Below are 18941 nucleotides of genomic sequence, written 5' to 3'. Positions count from 1 at the left end.
ACATTTAAAAAAAACAAAAAAAACAAAACTCTCTCTTTGTTTTTTTGTAATCAAATACTATCAATCTGCTGACCTGGGATGCTGACACCTGGTTCCTAGGGCAGAACAGCCAGTCGCCAGCCACTTGCAGGGCGGGCACTGTGGAGGAAGGGATGGAACAAGGGAGAGAGGGTGGGACTTGGCCAAGTGATGAAGTGTATATGAATCAGAGTTGGCTGGAAGCCTGCACGAGCAGTGGGCTGGGCCTGGCCCATGATGCAGCTGGATTTCCTGGCTCCAGCTCATGGCCAGCATCCCATGCGTTTAGTCATGGAAGGGCATCTTGGGGAGCCAAGCAGCTGACTGCCTGGCGAGGATACACTACTGCTCCTGTGGGTTTGGGGAAATTTGAGGGTGGGTCGTGAATCCAAGCTGGCTTTCCTGGAACTTGAGCTCTCTCCCTGCCCCAGTGTTGAATTTCAATACTGTTATCCAAGGAGGAGACTGGTTGGAGCTCCAGGACCCAGTGGGCTCAGTGGAAGAGAAAACTAGAGTGGTATGGGAGCCTAGGTGAGTGCATGGAGGTCAGGACACTGTGGGCAAGAGGCAGGACCCTGACTCCTACTTCCTGGCCTGCTTATTACCCCTCTTCCTGGGCCCATGTGACCTCAGGTCTTGCTTGTAGTCTACAGATCTTTTCTTATAAAAGGTCCTCAGGTGATTAAATGATCACACTTCAGAAACTGTGAACTCAACCTGAGGGTCACTAAATTCCTTCCAACTTAGGTTTTTGGAGCCTGTTGCTGTCTGGTTTTGTGTCTTTCTCTGAAGACAGTATTCATTTAGTTAAGTAAACAGTTATGAGAAGTGCCAAGGGTGGCACAGTCAACATTTTGAGGATGTAATCTGTGCTGGGCATTTGCCAACTTCATCTCTCTTCCCAGCAGACAGTAATAGACGTATGCCAGTGACTTTTCTCTTTCCCTTTCCTGACTCTGAAATAAAGGGTTACTCTGCTGAGGGCCTCCTCACACTAAAATGGGAATGGGAACTCATTTTTTTTTTTAATTTTTTGCTGTTTTATTTACATTTAAACTAAAAAATTTTATAAATCACATTGATATGTTGTTTTTAATGAAAAACAATAAGCATCTGTCTTCTCGTGTTCCAAAACTGCCTCCTACCCACCACCAAGACAACCGCTTTCACTCATTTCTTTTGGTAGTTCTCTATATAATACAAAAAACAAACACTTTTTTTCCTGCCTTTTTTCTTGATATGTCAAGTTTTAGACATATGGTTTTTTGACATAATAGTATATAAGTTTAGATTTCTTATCACTTCTCCCACCTGTCATCTCTCCAGCCTCTCCATATAGTTGACTCACTATTTTTTTGCTTTAAATTAGTAAAAGGTTTCGTCGGTAAGGCTTTGTCAATATTGTTTGGGCACAGTCAAGTAGTATGCTATAACTCCATTTCCTTTCCCGTGTAGCTTTTTTATTTTCCTTGAGTTATTGGTTGTTGTTTTTTTTTTTTAAACCTGTGTAATTTTCTATACTTCTTTTTAGAAGTTTCATCACATATTCTACTGAACCATTTATGCCATCACTCTATGTTTTCTCTTTAGATCTGCCTTTCAGAGCCCTCCATTATTCTCTATTCTGGACTGGTTACTCCCTAGGTCCACTGTGGAGCATCCTCTGAGACTCCTCTTTACCATGCCTCTGCATCGTGCAACTCATTTCTGGGGATACATGACTTTTTCAACCTGAGTTTACTCTTGTATTTTTCTGGCACCTATTCTCCCGTAGTTTCCTAGGAGAGTGCTGATGGGAAGTGCATTCTCTGAACCTTTGAATGTCAATCAGACTGCTCTCACACTTGACTGGTAATTAACTGGATAGAGAAATGTAGTTTGAAAACAATTTACTCTCACAAACTTAAGATGCATTTTCTCTGGACCTGTCCAATGCCATTCTTATTCCTTTGTGTGGATATTTTTTGTCTTTGTTCTGTCTTTGGCAGCTGTCAAATTCTTGGTGTTCTGGAATTTCAAGATCAAATTCCTACATATAAACCTTTTAAAATGTCTCATGCCAGGATCTTGGCTGATTCTTTTAGTCCAGTGATACCTATTCTTTAGTTCTGGAAAAGAAATTTAAGAAAAAAAATTTTTTTTAGCTATAGATGGACACAATATCTTTATTTTTTATTTTTTAATTTTTTTTAGTTGTAGTTGAATATAACACATTTATTTGTTTATTTATTTATTTATTTATTTATATGTGGTGCTGAGGCTCGAACCCAGCACCTTGCACGTGCTAGGTGATTACTCTACCACTGAGTTTTAAGCCCAGCCCCTGGAAAATTTTTCTCACATTATTTGTTTGGTAATTTCTTCTTTTCCATTTTCTCTCCTTTCTGGATTTTCTGCTAATAAATTATTGAACCGCTTGAGTTGATCCCCTAACTTTATTATCTTTTTTCTTTCATTTTTCATTTATTTTCTACTTTCTGGAAGATGTCCTTGATAATGCCTTTTAATTTTTCCATTGAACATTTTAGTTTATAAATTTCTTTTTTTAATTTATTTTTTAGTTGTAGATGGACCCAAAATCTTTATTTTATTTATTTATTTTTATGTGGTGCTGAGGATCGAATCCAGGGCCTCACACGTGCTAGGCAAGTACTCTACCTCTGAGCCACAACTCCAGCCCCTAGTTTATCAATTTCTAAGGATGCCTCTTGTGAAAAGATTGTTCCTTTTTCTCTCTTTTTTTTTTTAATATTTATTTTTTAGTTTTCAACGGACACAACATCTTTGTTCGTATGTGGTGCTGAGGATCGAACCCAGGCCGCACGCATGCCAGGCGAGCACGCTACTGCTTGAGCCATATCCCCAGCCCCAGATTGTTCCTTTTTCATAGCAGCTTCTTCTTACTTTATGGCCTGTGGTATTTCTCTGATTGATCCCATGAGATTCGTTGTCTGTTTATATTTAAGAATAGGAAACTACAAAAGTTGGTTGGAAGTTCTGTGTTGCTTATCACTTTGGGGTACCTAGGAGAGACTCTGCCATTTCTTTGGAAGATTTATTAGGGCAGTCATGTGCCTCATAATAACGTTTCAGCCAGTGATGGACTGTATATACAATGGTGGTCTCACTAAGTTACAATGAGCTGAAAACTCTTCATTGCCTAGAGGTCCTGCAACTGTTGTAACGTCATAGTGTGGTATGTTACTACTCATGTGTTTGTGACAAATATGTGTAAACAAACCTACTGTGCTGTGGGCTTAAAAAATACAGCACATACAATATGTACACATAATACTTGACAATGATAATAAATGGCTGTATTACTGGTATATGTATTTATAATACTTTTATCATTATTTAAGAGTATACTCTAGCAGCACAATTCACAATAGCTAGAATGTGGAACCAACCTAGATGCCCTTCAATAGATGAATGGATTAAAAAATGTGGCATCTATACACAATGGAATATTACTCAGCACTAAAAAATACCAAGATCGTGGCATTTGCAGGCAAATGGATGGCATTAGAGCAGATTATGCTAAGTGAAGTTAGCCATTCCCTAAAAAACAAATGCTGAATGTCTTCTCTGATATAAGGGGGGTGACTCAAAATGGGATAGGGAGGAAGAGCATGAGAAGAAGACTACTACTAAGTAGGGAAGAGAGGTGGGAGGGAAAAAGAGGGAGAAGGGGAGTTGCACAGAAGATGGAAGGAGAACCTCATTGTTATACAGAATACATATATGATGTTGTGATGAGAAAAAGAAAAAAAAAGTGTGTCACATTAGATTGGATAGAAAGAAAGGATGGGAGAGGAGGGGAGGAGTAGGGAGGACAGGAAGGGCAGCAGAATAGAATAGACATTATGATTGATGTATGTACATTCTATGTATGTATTATATGTCAAAATACATTCTGCTGCCATGTATGACTAAAAAAAAATAAAAATAAATCGTATGGTTAAAAAAAAAGAGTATACTCCATGTAATTATTTTTTTTAAAAGTTGACCATAAAACTGGCATGTTACATTGGCAATAGCCTCATACAGCTCATGTATATCTTTAAAAAATTTTTGTTTGATTCTGGAAATAGAACTCAGGACCTCATGCATGCTAAGAATGTGCTCTAAAACTAAGCTCTACCCCAGCCCTTACGGCATTGCTCAATGTCATCGCTTTCTCTTGTGCGGGATTTAATCTTGTGTTATTCTTTTCATCATGGCCCTAGGAGCAATAGGCTGTAGCACAAACACACACACACACACACACACACACACAGTATCGCCTAGTTGCATAGTAGGGTGTATTATCTAGGTTTGTGTAAGTATATGTTATTTGCACAATAATGAAATCATTTCTCTGATTCTCAGTAACGATGCATTTCTCAGTATGTATCCTCATCATGAAGAAAAGTGCGATTGTATCTGGAGGTTTTATTACTTGGAGACTCTTCAGTTTCTCAAATGAATCCTGTTTGCCTACCTGGGGGAAAGGCCGTCAGTGGATAGTCAGGAGGAAGGGGTGGAAGCCAGATCGCTCCAGGACTAGACTTTCAGTGGATGACTTCTTTCCAGCCCCAAATCTCACTCTCACTGTTTCTTGAAGCCCTAAGTCCTAAAAATAAACTCTGCCTCCTGCCTGGGGAGAAGGCACCCTGCTAGCACTCTGCAGGCAGACGGGTTTCCATCCTGGTCCTCGTTTCTCCCAGTATCTCACCGCGCCCCCCCCCCCCTTGGCCCGGTGTTTCCCATTCAAGCCTCTCAGAGCTCTGTGGGGGTAGACTGGCCCTTTCCCTAAAGGGATCACTCAACTAGCACATCTCTTGCTCAGTGCTAAGCTACCACTCCTGTCTCTAAGCCTCCTCTTCCTCCCCTGCAGCTGTCCCCAAGTTCCATTGTTGCCTCGCATCTCCTCTCACATTTTATCCACTAGCTTCTTCTCTGCCTTCACTTCCCCTCTGCAGCTCCATCTCTTCTTAATTCCTTCACTTCAGCAACCTACAGTGTCTCACCCTCTGTGTACTTCTCTACTCAACCAGTTGTGCTCCCAACAGCCACACAATCTCACCATCTCATTCCGCTGCAGGAAAGCTCCATTCAAGAGGAGACCCTAAGCTCCTGCCTGGCTCGCGAGCCCTCCATGCTCAGGACTCCACTTCCTTCTTCTCCTCCCCACAGCACACGGTCCTTCTCCAACTGATGATCTCCTCCTCAAGCCTTGCTCTCGCTGACCACCAGCCCTGTGCAGTATTGCCTTTCCTTTGCCCTCTCAGGAACTTCTGATGGCTATGCTGCAAATCTCCACGTAGATTTCACTTCTTCTGCAAATATTTTCCTGGCCCCAAGAGTAGTTGGTGCTCCTGTGCTGCCCAGGGAGCACTCTAAGGGTGGCCCTTCTTATTCTCTTTTAGAATCGCCTTTCAACTTGTCCTGAGCTACAAGCTCTTTCACAGCAGCAACTGTTAGGACAAATCACACACACACACACACACACACACACACACACACACACACACACGAGGAAGGTGAGAGATAGGAAGCAAACCCCGGATCAGCAAGCTTTTCTTTATTCAGTATTTAGCAGCGGAGCTAATTGGTGGAACCCTTGTGTGGCTTATTTTGGGGGCAGAAAATGGTGGTGGGCTGCAGCAAGGGGTCTGGGTTACATTGGCTTCGTTTAGGGTAGCACTGGAAGGCAATTTCTGGAGTTCATTGTATTGGGGTCCCACTGATTCATTAGGGTAGGACAGGAAAGTGAATAGGAAATTTCCTGGGGCTTATTATATTAGGTCAGGTGACCCATGGTAGGGGGCGTCAGTTACCAGTTCCTTCTGTGTTCCTTCCTCTGGCTGAGGGATTTTAAATGACAAAAGCTTAGGGAAAATGTCCTTGGACTTATTTTCCATATCCTTCAAGGACAATAGTTTGATCACTAGTGTATCCCCAGTGCCTAGCACAGTGCCTGACACAGAGTAAGCACTCAATAAATGTTTGTTAAACAAATGTATATATGAATACATGAACACATTCCCATGTTCACATGCAAAATTTGAGACTTGAAGAGGCCAAGCAAATAATCCAAGGTCACCTAGCTGTGATCTGAACCAAGGTTCCTCTGGCTCCCATGTCTGCGGGTCTCTTTGGTGATGGGCACTTCATCTTTAAAGCTGCGTTTACTCTCCTAGTCCCTGACCTCTGAGTCAGAGAGGTTGACCTTGGCCCCTCACCAGAGAAGTTTAAATTATCCGGCTGGTCCCACCTGGGTCTGCCAAGGTCTTGCAGAGGACCACGCCCTCCCTGACCTCCCCACCCCTTGCAGCCATGTGCCCTGTGACAAAAGACACCAGTCCAGAGGGAGGCCGGAGGGGGTCAGGCTGCTTAGACTGCCCCCCCTCCTCCTCCTCCTCTTCCTCCTCCTCCTCCCTTCTCAGAGCACTCATTTTCTCTGCCCCTGGCACCCAGATGGTGAGGAGTTTTATGGGGGCTGCGGGGTGGAAAGTGTGAGGAAGCCCTCACTAATTGGCACCCTAACTAGCTGATCCCTTAATGAGCAGGGGAGTGAGTTCCGTTCTGGCCAAATTCATAGGATACTGCCCTCTGGGGAGAAGTCAGAGCTGGAAGTTTAGATCATTTTGCAGCTTTGGAAGTGAACATCCCCTCAGAAAACATGATGTCCCTGAGGATGGTTTGATGAATCTGTGGGGCACTGGCAGCAAGATCCCCTCCCTCAGGAAAGGGACAAGAAGAGCATTCACTTTTTTTTTCCCCATATTTTTTCATTGGTGCCTTATAGCTGTACATAGGCGAGATTCCGTTGTTACCTATTTGTGCATGCACATAATATAACCATATATTTGGGCCAGTATCCTTCCCCAGTATTTCCCCTTTCCCTCCCGCCTCCAACCTCTTGTTCCCTTTCCTCTACTACTGATCTCCTTTTGATTTTCATGAGAACCGCCCCCCCTCCATCTTTCTTTTCCTTTTTCTCTCCACATATGAAAGAAAAGGTAGGACCCTTGATCTTCTGAGTTTGGCTTATTTCATTTAACATAATGGCTCAAGTTTTATCCATTATTTTCCTGCAAATGATACTATTTAATTTTTCTTTATGGATGAATAAAATCCCACGTGTGTATATCCCACATTTTCTTTTTTTTTAATATTTATTTTTTAAGTTGTAGTTTGACACAGTATCTTTATTTTATCTATTTACTGTTATGTGATCCTGAGGATCAAACGCAGGGCCTCCCATGTGCTAGGCCATGTGCTAGGCGAGCGCTCTACCACTGAGCCCCAGCCCCAGCCCTATACCACGTTTTCTTTATCCATTCATCCATTGAAGGACAGTAGTTTGGCTACTGTGAATGGAAGCACACACTTCTGAATAGGAGTGAACATCCTTCTGAACACAGTAGCCCAGTGTCTTCTGGCTGTGTGTGTGTGTGTGTGTGTGTGTCAGAGAGGAAGAAACTCAGAGATGAGAAAGAGAGAGAGAGACAGAGGGAGGAGAGACCTAGACGCCATACCTACAAACCAACCCCAGCAGCGGTGCTGGAACCACAACTGGTTGGGGAGCTTCCCTCTAGTCCACCCTAGCCCAGGTCTTTGACAGTGGCCCCAGGAGAGCCACCAGTGCTGAGAGGAGTCCTGAGTCATACTGTTCTGTTGTTGAGAGGCAGCACTGAGCCCCAGGAATCAGATGATTCACACTTCACATCCCCGTTCTTTCTCCCTCCCTCTTTCCTTTCTTTTCCTTTTGCTTTGATTTCTTCCTCATTCTGGATATTCCCCTTTCTCCCTTTTCCTTTCTCCTGCTTCCTCTTCCTACTTCTCACCTTGGGCTAATAATGCCGAGCCTTCATTTGTCCAGGACTTAGGTCCAGCCCCTCACTCTGCTGAACACCGTAGCGTGCCGTTTCATCAAAGCTCTTGTTTTCTTTTACATTTATTTTTACACAAGTCATCCTTGCTCATTGTAAGAAAAAAAAAAAATAGAAATCACAGTTAAGCAAAAACCAAAACACAAAATTTAGAATTTAAGTTACTCATAATCATATCATTGACATTTGGTATATAGTGGCCCAGATTTCTGTCTAAGGGTCTTCAAGATCTAGGGGCATCTTTGGAAGTCAGGACTCCTAGGTGTGTACTTCAAACTCCACCTGGATTCAGCCGTGTGACCTTGGTGAATCCCTCCCTCTGGTCTCAGTTTCCCAGGACTGCAGGGCCTGCCTGGGCCACTTGGTGACCATGCCCATTTCAGTCCGAGAGACCAGATTTTTCTCTTCGGGAAGCCCCTGCCTGTTGCCTTTCACCACCATTTTGAGAATTAGATCTGGATTCTGGGCCCACCCAGCCACCACCCCTCCTGTCCCCGTGGGCCTCACCCCTGGCTTCTCAGCTTTCACCGTTTCTGCCAAAACCTTGGAAAATGCAATGCATGCTCTCCCTCCACCTGCACCAACAAACCCAAAGTGCTGCCCCCAGCACTTTCCCCACATCCCCTTGTCCTCTGCCAGGCACAGGTGCGGGCGCCTGTCTGAAGGGTTCCACCCTCCCTGGGCCTGACATGGGGGGCAGAAATGGGAGGCTCCCCTCCCACGTGGCTCAGGGCTGTTTTTCTCTTGGAGCCTCCTGGTCGGGTTTCATGGCCCAGGGTTGAGGGACCCTGGGCCAGGCTGTGGGTGTGGGCAGCCTTGAGGCTCTCAGCTCCGGGCAGCCGGCTCTCTGCAGGAAGGGCTTTCATATGGATGCCAGCTGGACTCCTGGACCAGCTCGGGGCCTGGCAGGGCCTGAGGAGGGAGAGCTGCAAGTGTGAAAAACACTCTGTTTGGGAGCTGGTTGGTGGGAAGAAAAGACAAGAGGGAGAGGAAGACGGGCAGTCCCAGTGTTCCTGCAGGCGGAGAGGAGAGGCCAGCGTGCCCCTGTGGAAATGAGACCAAACAGCCTTTCACCCAAGAGGAGGTGCTGGCAGAGATACAAGGAGGAGCAGCCAGCTGGGCGGGCGCGAGGGAGGACAGAGCTTCTCAGGCCGCCTGGCTCCCTGCCCCCTCACTGAGCCTAATCAGGTCAAGCAAGCAGCTCTGCTGCCAGACACAGTGGCATTGTTTGAAGCCACCGCTTTCTTGTCCTGTCCCCTCTCCCCGCTGAAAACTGAGTTCTGACAAAGGAGGCCCTGAGGGACAGGTCTGAGAGGACAAAGGCCCAAGGTTGAGGGAGGCGCGGTCACTCCTCTGTGCCTCTCTCCTCCCTCCCACGGGTTATTTTTCTACCCGGGACCTGCGGGAGGGAGGGAGAAAACAAGCTGGGCCTGGCAGAGCTGAGGCTGTTTTTGTTTACTTAAAGGCACTTTCCGAGCAAACTGCCCCTGGAAGGTCAGCTCCCATCCCGGCCTTGCTGGCACTGGGTAGCTGGCTTGGGAGGTGTGGAGAGAGAGGAAGCTGTGGGTCACTTGGGTCCTATGACTTCACCAGAGCAGGAAGTGGCAGGCCAGGCAGTGGGAGGGGGCCTCCTGGAGATGGGGCTCTGGAAGACTGGCTGCTCCCCAAAACTTAAATAGGGCTTGATGTCAGCAGCCGATCTGCCCCCCCAGAGCACCAAGCAGTGGTGAGAATGGAGCCCTGGGCAGGCCTTGAGTGAGCTCTGGTCAGCCACCGCCTTTGGCTTTCTCTCTTTGGCCCCAGTTTGCATGGGGCCACCAAACAGAAGAAATGTGATGTTTATTCCAGGCTTTCAGCAAACATTTACTGAGCACACACCACCTGCCTGATAGAGCGCTAAGCCTGGGAGATAAGCAGCACAAGGTCCCCGTTTGCCCCGGGCTCTCCCAGATTTAGCACTGAACATCCCATGTGTCAGGAAGCCCTGGAAACCACCCAGCTCTGGGCCAACTCGGACAGCCGATCACCTCAGCCCCAGAGCCAAGCAGCTTCTGATCTAGGAACCACAGATATGTGATGCCATGTATCAGAGGGTGGACAGGTAAGACCGAAGGAGAGATAAGATGCAGCGCTTGGAAGGGGATCCTGGAAATATATCGCCTTAGTGACAACAATTCTCAATTGTTGGAGGGCCTATGGGCGTGGATTTTAAAAAATCAGTTGTGTCAGCTAGCTTTCATCAACTGTGACCAAAATACCTGACAAGAACTACTTAGAGGAGGAAAAGTTGGCTCATGGTTTCAGAGTTTCAGTTTATGATAGGCCACTGCTCTGGGCCCAAGATGAGGCAGAGCATCATGGTGGAAGGGCATAGTGGTGGCCATGACATAGAGAGAGGGAGGAGCCAAGGGAACAAGATATAATCCTCAAGGGCATGCCCCTAGTCACCCACCTCTTCCAGCCATGCCCTACCAAACCAAAATGACCACCCAGCACAGTAGTTCTTTCAAATTATACATCCATCAAATGGATTAATCCACTGATCAGGTTACAGCTCTTCTAATCATGAACTTTTGGGGACACTTCATATACAAACCATAACAACTGTATTGAGGCATAATTTCTATACAATACAATGTTCATCTTTCAATGTACAATTTGATAAATTTTGACATATGTATACACCCATGCAACTGATAACACCATTCAAAATATCTTCATCACTACAGAAACTTCCCTAGTTCTTTTTTAATAGTCTGTCCCATCCTAACTTTCCCAACCCAGGTAACCACTTATCTGGTTTCTAAAACTATAGATTCATTTTACCTTTTTGAGAACTTCATCTTATGGACTCATATAGTCTGTATTCTTGAGTCTGACTTCCTTTGATCAACATGTTTTTGAGGTTTGGCTCACCCAAGGTGTATCAATAATTTCTTCCTTTAAAAAAAACCTGAGAATATGGATTTTCCACAATTTGTTTACCCATTCACCATTGATTTTGTTTCCAGATTTTTGTTCTTATGAATAATATTGTTATAAATATTAAATATAAATCTTGGAGTAGGTATGTTTTCATTTCTCTTAAGTCAATACCTATATGCAGATTTGCTGGATCAGAAGTTAAGAATATATTCAAATTTATAGGAAATTGCCTAAATTTTCCAAACTGGTTGTACCATCTTACAGTCTCACCCTCAATGCGTGAGAGTTCCAGTTTCTCCACGTCCTCACCAACATTTGATATTGTCAGTTTAAAAAATTTTAGCCACTCTAGAAATAGCTCAGGGTACTTTAATTTTCATTTCTTTGATGATTAATGAAGTTGAACAGTTTTTCATGAGTTTACATATCATTCATATACTTTCTTCTGCTGCAAAATCTCTCTTCAGATCTTTTACTGATTTCTAAATTGAATTGAACTACATGTCTTTTTTTATTTAGTTAACATTCCTTTAATAGATCCTAAATGCAAGTCTGATATATATATATATATATATATATATATATATATATATATATATATATATATATATAAATTGTTTTTATCCCAGTCTGTGATTTTTAAAAAAAATTTTCTTAAAGGAATGTTTTGAAAAAAAAGAGGGTTTTAATTTTGGTAAACCCCAATTTATTGAGATTTTTACTTTATGGTTTGTAACTTTCATATAACAAGAAATCGTTACCTACTATGAAATCATAAAAATGATTTTTTATGTTTCCTTTTAGAACTTTTTATAGATTCAGTTCTTATATTTAGGTCTCTGATCCATATCAGATAAAATCTTACATATGGCATGTAGTAATATCAAGGTTTATTTTTTCACATAGAAAAATAATCACTGGTTGAAAAGATTTTTCTTTCCTTATTGAAATTCTTGGTACCTTGGAGGAAAATCAACTGACAGTTTATATGTGTAGATCAATTTCTGGATTCTCTGTTTGGTTCAATTGATGTATTTGTCTGTCTTTATATCACTATCTTTCTTTAACGGAACTTTTCTTCAAAATTCTGTTAGTTTTCTGAGGTCCTTCAGTTTTCAGAATCAGGTTTGTCGATTTCTATGAAAAAAACTTGCCTTCTGGTATTTCAGTTGTGAATGTGTAAACTCTATAGATGCATATAGGGAGAATAGATGTGTCAAAAATACTGTCTTCTTATGCATGAACATGATATATACATCCATTTATTAAGATTTTAAAAATTTCTCTTAATGTGCTCGCTTCGGCAGCACATATACTAAAATTGGAACGATACAGAGAAGATTAGCATGGCCCCTGCGCAAGGATGACACGCAAATTCGTGAAGCGTTCCATATTTTTTCACATTTTGTTTAGCCACTCATCTACTGATGGACACTTCAGTTATTTCTACCTTTTGGCTATTGTGAATACTGCTACAATGAACTTGTACTAGTTTCTGTTTGAACACCTGTTTTCAATTCTCTTGGGCTTATATCTAGGGGTAGAATTTCTGGGTAATGTGGTAATTCTGTTTTTCAGTTTTTGAAGAATTGTCAAAATTTTCCATAGAAACTTCACCATTTAACATTCTTATCAGCAATGTACTAGGGTTCAGATTTTTTTTTTAACATCTCTGTCAACATTTATTTTCCACTTAAGAAATGATAATCATTTTGCGCAGTGGCATTTATCTGTAATCCCAGAAACTCTAGAGTCTGAATTAGGAGAATCACAGGTTTGAGGCCAGCCTCAGCAGCTTAGTGAGACCATTAGAAACTTGCAAGACCCTGTCTCAAAACAAAATATAAAAAATAAAAAAAAATGCTGGGGATATAGTTCAGTAGTAAAGCACATTTCCCTGATGATTAATGATTAATGATGTTGAACATCTTTTCATACACTGGTTATTTGTATACTGGTTATTTGTATATTTTCATATACTGGTTATTTGTATATTTTCAGAAGCTACACAAATGGGCCATGGGTTCATTATTTAATTAAGTCATCTTCTTTTTGTTGTTCAGTTTGAAGACTTCTTTCCATTTCTGGAACAGATTATGATTTACAAATATGTTTTTTCATTCGATCGGATATCTTTCATTCCCTTGATACTGTCCTTGATGCCAAAAAGCTACAGTATTGATGAAGTCCAGATCTGTTTTTCTTTTGTTTCATGTTTTTAAGCCTTACCTAAAAAAAAAAGTGCTAATTCAAAGTCATGAAGGCAAAAAAAAAAAAAAAATTTCTCTTAACAATGTTTATATAGTTTGTAATATAAAAATCATACATACCCTTCATAAAATTAATTTCTGAATGTTTTATATTTGCTAGATGGTCATTTAAATTTACATTTTCAATTTGTTCTTTTATTATGTAGAAAGCAAAGAATTTTTGTATATTATCCTATATTGTGATGTCGGTAAATTCACTTATTGATAATGATTTTCTGGGAGACTCTTTTTGATTTTCTATATAAATATCTATGTTATCTGTGAATAAAGATAGCTTTATGGGCTGGGGATATAGCTCAGTTGGTAGAGTGCTTAACTTGCATGCACAAGGCCCTGGTTTCAATCCCCAGAACCACACACACACACACACACACACACACACAATAGCTTTATATCTTCTTCTCCAATAATTATTTATTTATTTATTTTACTGGGAAGAACTTCCAGTAAAATATTGAATATGGTGGTGAGCGATGATAGCATTTCTTCATTTTTTATTTTGGAGGAAAAACATTTAATCTTTCACCTTTAAATATGTGATTAGCTGTAGATTGTTGCACTTTGCTAAGTTGTGAAAGCCTCCTTCTGTTTATAATTTGTTGAGGGTTACTTTTTTTTTGAGAGTTACTTTTTAGAGACATGAAAGGCTATTGAATTCTGTCAAGTGATTTTCTATTGAAATGCTTATAGAAATTTCCTCCATTATTCTATTAGTGTGGTGAATTACATTGATTGGTTTTTGAATGTTAAACCTATATAACTTCTTTGACCCAGATGTTGTGATAGTAGTATGATACCAAATTAACAGTGCTCACCTAGTATGTGGGAGGCACTTGGTTCAATTCTTCATTTTGGAGATTTTCTATATATGTTTTTCTATATACTTTTATGGAATTATAAGTTAATTCCATTGTAATTATAAAACTTATAAGATTCCAAACTATTGACTTTAGCGACAATTTAATGAACCAAGATGTGTTCTATCTTGATGAAGATCAATATTTGCAACAAATATTTGTTAGGCTGTTTTTGGTGTATTGTTCTATAATTATAATTAATTATCATAATCAATTGATTAGTATATATTAGTTCAATATAATTTTTGTATCAACTAGTTCAAGTTCGTCCAGATCTTCTATGTACTTACTGGTCTTATTCATTTATGTGTTCTATCAACTACTGAGAGACAGGTAAAAATACCCAACTATGACTTTGGGGTTATTTATTTATTTGGTTTCATCATTTTTGCTTCATGAATTATGAAGCTCTGTTACTAAGTTTATTCTTGGGTAACATTGTTATGTCTTTTTGTGATTTGCCTTTTTTTCATAGTTTTGACACCCCCCCCCCCGTTTATCTCTTTAAAAGCTTCTTGACTTGAAATCTATTTTATCTGTTACTAATATAGTCATGCCAGCTTTCTTAGGCATACTATTTGCATGGTATCTTTATATTTGAAGTGCACTTACTATACATAGTATAGAGTTGGGCATTTAAATAAATAAATAAATATATATATATATATATATATATATATATATATATTCTGATAATCTATGGATTTTAGAGAGTTTAGTCCTTCACCATTTAATACAACTATTGATATAGTAGGGCTTAAGTCTACCATCTTGTATTTATTTTCCATTGTTTCTTCTCTTTTCTATTTTCTTCTATTGTTCCTTTTCTGCCTTTTCATGGGTTAATTGTGTAGTTTTAAATATTTCCCTTTACTTTTTTTTTCTATTGACCTCTTAGCTATACAAGTTATTATTGTGTTTTAGGGCTTGCTTTAGGGTCTGTATTTGTACATTATAGAAGTCTGTTTAGGGGCTGGGGATATAGCTCAGTTGGTAGAGTGTTTGTCTTGAAAGCACAAGGCCTTGGGTTCAATCCCCAGCACCACACACACACACAAAAGTCTATTTAGAATAAGCTTTGAACCCCAACTTCTCACTTTCTCCTTCCCACTTCACATATCCCACTTGATGGTGGAATAACCTTAGAACAGCATAATTTCAGTTATAGACTTTCCCTTGCACATGGTAGTCTTGTTGTCTTATCATTTGTATACATTATATCTCCCACTACAATCTTATTATCTTGCCTTAAGTAGTCAGCTGTCTTTTAAGAAAATGCAAAAAAAAAAAAAAAAAAACCAAAAAAACCCCATACATTTTATTTATTTATTTGGTGGCGGTTGAACCTAGAGCCTCATGTATGCACTCTATCTACCTCTTAACTACATTCCCAGTCCTAAAGTCTATGCATTTTAATATTTACTTATCACTTCTGATGCTCTCCATTCCTGTACGTCTAAGTTTTTGACATTTTTTGTAAACATGAAGAATAACCTTTACAATTTTTATAGTGCAGAGTGCTGGCTAGAAATTTTATGAGTTTTCATTTTTCTGGAAATGTCTTTGTTTCCCCCTCATTTTTGAGGGAGGTTTTCACTGGATATAAAATTTTATGTTGAGGGCTGTGGTTGTGGCTCAGTGTAGAGTGCTCACCTAGTGTGTGTGAGGCACTGGGTTCAATTCTCAGCACCACATAAAAATAAATGAGTAAAATAAAGGTCCATCAACAACTAAAATACATATATATTTTTTTAAAAAAATTCTATGTTGACAGCATTTTTCTTCTAAAGTTTCACATATCCCATTCCATTGTTTCTGGTCTCCACTGGTACTGATAAAAGCCAGTGGTTTTTAATATCATTGTTCTTCTGTATGTTATATGTCTTTTATTTTCTGGTTATTTAAAATATTTTCTTTTTATCCCTAGTTTTGAGCAGCTTAAGTAGTAAATGAATAGGTCTGATTTTTCTTTCTGTTTATCCTCAAGTTTTTTTTTTCTGAGTGTTCAATTTCACATATATAAGAGCATTTGATATTCTCCCATATGTCTGAAATTCTGCTTATCTTGATGCTCTATTTTTTTAATTCTTTGATTTGGCTAATTTCTATTAATCTATTTTTAATCATACTAAATTTTTCTTTTTCCATTTCCAGTGTGCTGTTAAATTCATCCAGTGAAAATAGTGAATAACCAATTATTGTAAATTTGAGTTTAGAATTCTTTTTTTTTATAATTTTTTAGTTGTGGTTGGACATAATGCCTTTATTTTATTTATTTATTTTTACGTGGTGCTGAGGTTCAAACCCAGGGCCTCTTATGTGCTAGGTGAGCCACAACCCCACCCCGAGTTTTAGAATTGTTATAGAGTTTTTATAACTTGTTTCTCTACTGAGATTCCCTATTTGTCACGCATTATCAACAAATTTTTCCTTTAGTTCTTTGAAAGTATTTATTATCATAGTTTTAGTCTGCTAACAGTTGGATCACATCTGGATTTGTTTTTAATGCTTTTTTTTTTAACTTCTTGACAATAGATCACATTTTTCTGAGTTTTTTTCATGTTTAGTAATCTTTGATTCTCTATTGGACATAACCAATACTATATTTTAGAAACGATGAGATCTTTTCTTTTTCCCTGAAGAATGTTAATTTTTGTTCAATAACTAGCTGATCTTCTAGAATTTATCTTGGCTTTATTTTATGCCATGGAAAGTCTGTGAAAAGGTCAGGGAATTTTCCATGTCCTCTAACTTCATGGCACTCAACCTACAAACTTTAATTCTAACTCTTAGATTTTTCTTTTTTCTTTTTATTTTCAGAGCTTGGTTTGTTTGTTTGGGGTAGATGATAGTCCTTACTCTAGGGTGCAGTTTTTGGTTTCCCTGATATTTCAGCCTGATGCCTACAATCCTAACAAGGTGTTAATGACATTTTCTCCATTCTGCTTGGTTTGGATTTCAAATATCCCCAGGACATCTTGATATATGCTGCTCATTTCTCAACCCTTATCAACCCCCACCCCCTCTCTCTCTAGTCTTTCCCTGTGTATGTGCAGCTCAGCTCCTGTCTAAAGCCTAAGGATGACCCAAACACAACTCTTGGGTCCCTACCATACATATCTTTCTCTTCTCCAATGCCCCTTCAGATTTCAGTAACTTCAGCTGCCCCAAACTCAAAAATCTGATTCCTCAGCTAAAAACAAACAAACAAACAAAAAACTGCTTGATTTTGAGTGGACTTTAACCTTCTGCCCAACAATTCTAGAATTGTCTCTAGAGTGATCCTGAGGGTGCACCTATGAAAATTCTTTCTCTCGGACTTTACTCTTTTTTTTTTTTTTTTTTAAATATTTATTTATTTATTTATTTTAGTTCTCGGCAGACACAACATCTTTGTTTGTATGTGGTGCTGAGGATCGAACCCGGGCCGCACGCATGCCAGGCGAGTGTGCTACCGCTTGAGCCACATCCCCAGCCCTCGGACTTTACTCTTGCCCTGCCTGTTGTCCATTTTCTGAAAAGAGTTGGGTCATACGTTTTGATCAGTTCTATGATTTCTTATGATAAGAAGGCTGGGCTGGTCCTACTAAGGAGGTTAGTACTTGAAATGAGAGTCACCTATTGGATTTCAAGTAATGATTTTGGATTTCAAAAATCACTTCAGTCTGTCATATGGTAAAACATTAGGGAGACAATTTAGGAGGCCTTAAGCTATTCTGAGATGTGAATGGGTTTCCTTATGTACTATACTCCATTATTTATCTGTACATTCTCCCCATTTTTTCTTTTTCCCATATATATTCCTACCTCTGGTGATTTGTCCTTCTAGAATCTGAGGTGACATGGATGTGCTTAACTCCTTCAGCTCAGGTTCAGCTCCCAGTAGGCCATACAGGGCCACAAACCTCTCTCTCTATGGTCTACTCCTATTCATCCTCCACATCTTCTGTTATCCTGGATGGGACAAGTTCACAAATTGGGTTGTAAATAACTTGTACTTACCAAACTGTCATGGAGTGAGCTTCTTGTCAATCAGAGTTCTGATTGCTCACCGTGCCCATAAACTCCCCTGCCTTCTACTTTGACTTCTCAGCTATCCATTTCCTCAACTACCTACTCATTCCTCTCTTTTTCTGTACTTGCTTTTCCTCTTTTTAATTTCTTTCCCTTTTGTAAAAAAAATAAAAATTCTTATTTCTTGGTGTTAGAGTAGGTTGACAGACTCAGCAGAGGGATGGGGGAGAGAGAATAGGCCTTGCTCCACTTTCAGTGACAAAAGATGATTCCACTTTGGTGATGCAAAACCCTACCCATAAACTGTCTTCTTCAAGGTCAGATGCTATCTTCTTCAAACTAAAAAAAGTGTGTGTGTGGGGGGTAACCAGCCTAAGGACTTTCTAACTTTGAAACATATGCCTGAGCACTGAGGCACTAAGCCAGGGCAGGAAACCATGTTGACCACCCCAAATAAATAATTCACAGAATGGGAGGATCCTGAGCAGGCCAGAAAAATGTGAATCACAGAACACACAATGCCACTTCCTCCCTTAGGACAGTCCAATCCATCTTCTCCAAGGAGCGTACTGTTATTGTTTGGATATGAGGTGTCCCCCCAAATCTCCTGTATTAATGCAGATATAGTCAGAGGTAACATAGTTAGGTCACCATGACCATTAGGTTATGATAGCTGTAACCATATCAGTCCATCCTGGTTTGAGTCACTGGGTTGTGACTATTGTCAGTTGGGGCATGGCTGGAGCAGGTGGTCGCTGCAGGTGTGTCCTAGAAGGGTGCATCGTTCCTGTGCCTCCAACTTCCTTGTTGTCATAAACTGAGCATTTCCTCTGCCAGGCCCCTCTGCCATGATGTTCTGTCTCACCTGGGGACCAGAGCAATGGAGTTGGCTGTCTGTGGATCGAGATCTCTGAAATTGTCAGCCCCCAATACACTTCCCCTCCTCTAAGTTGTTCTTGTAGGACATTTTGGTCACA

At 40.4% G+C, this 18941-nt stretch overlaps 1 non-coding gene across 1 annotated transcript; it reads left to right on the top strand.

Moving 5' to 3' along the window:
* Positions 1 to 12114: 12114 nt before the first annotated feature.
* Positions 12115 to 12221, top strand: LOC124091773 (U6 spliceosomal RNA). Its single transcript, XR_006851436.1, has one exon. It is a non-coding gene; the product is annotated as a U6 spliceosomal RNA (small nuclear RNA).
* The last annotated feature ends 6720 nt before the right edge of the window (positions 12222 to 18941 follow it).

Source organism: Marmota monax, unplaced genomic scaffold (genome assembly GCF_021218885.2).
Source record: "Marmota monax isolate L192 unplaced genomic scaffold, Marmota_monax_Labrador192_F-V1.1 WCK01_AAM20220418_F8-fsc00344, whole genome shotgun sequence".
Lineage (NCBI taxonomy): Eukaryota > Metazoa > Chordata > Mammalia > Rodentia > Sciuridae > Marmota > Marmota monax.
The sequence above is the reverse complement of the archived record's forward strand: the minus strand, read 5'-3'. Positions and strand labels throughout refer to the sequence as shown.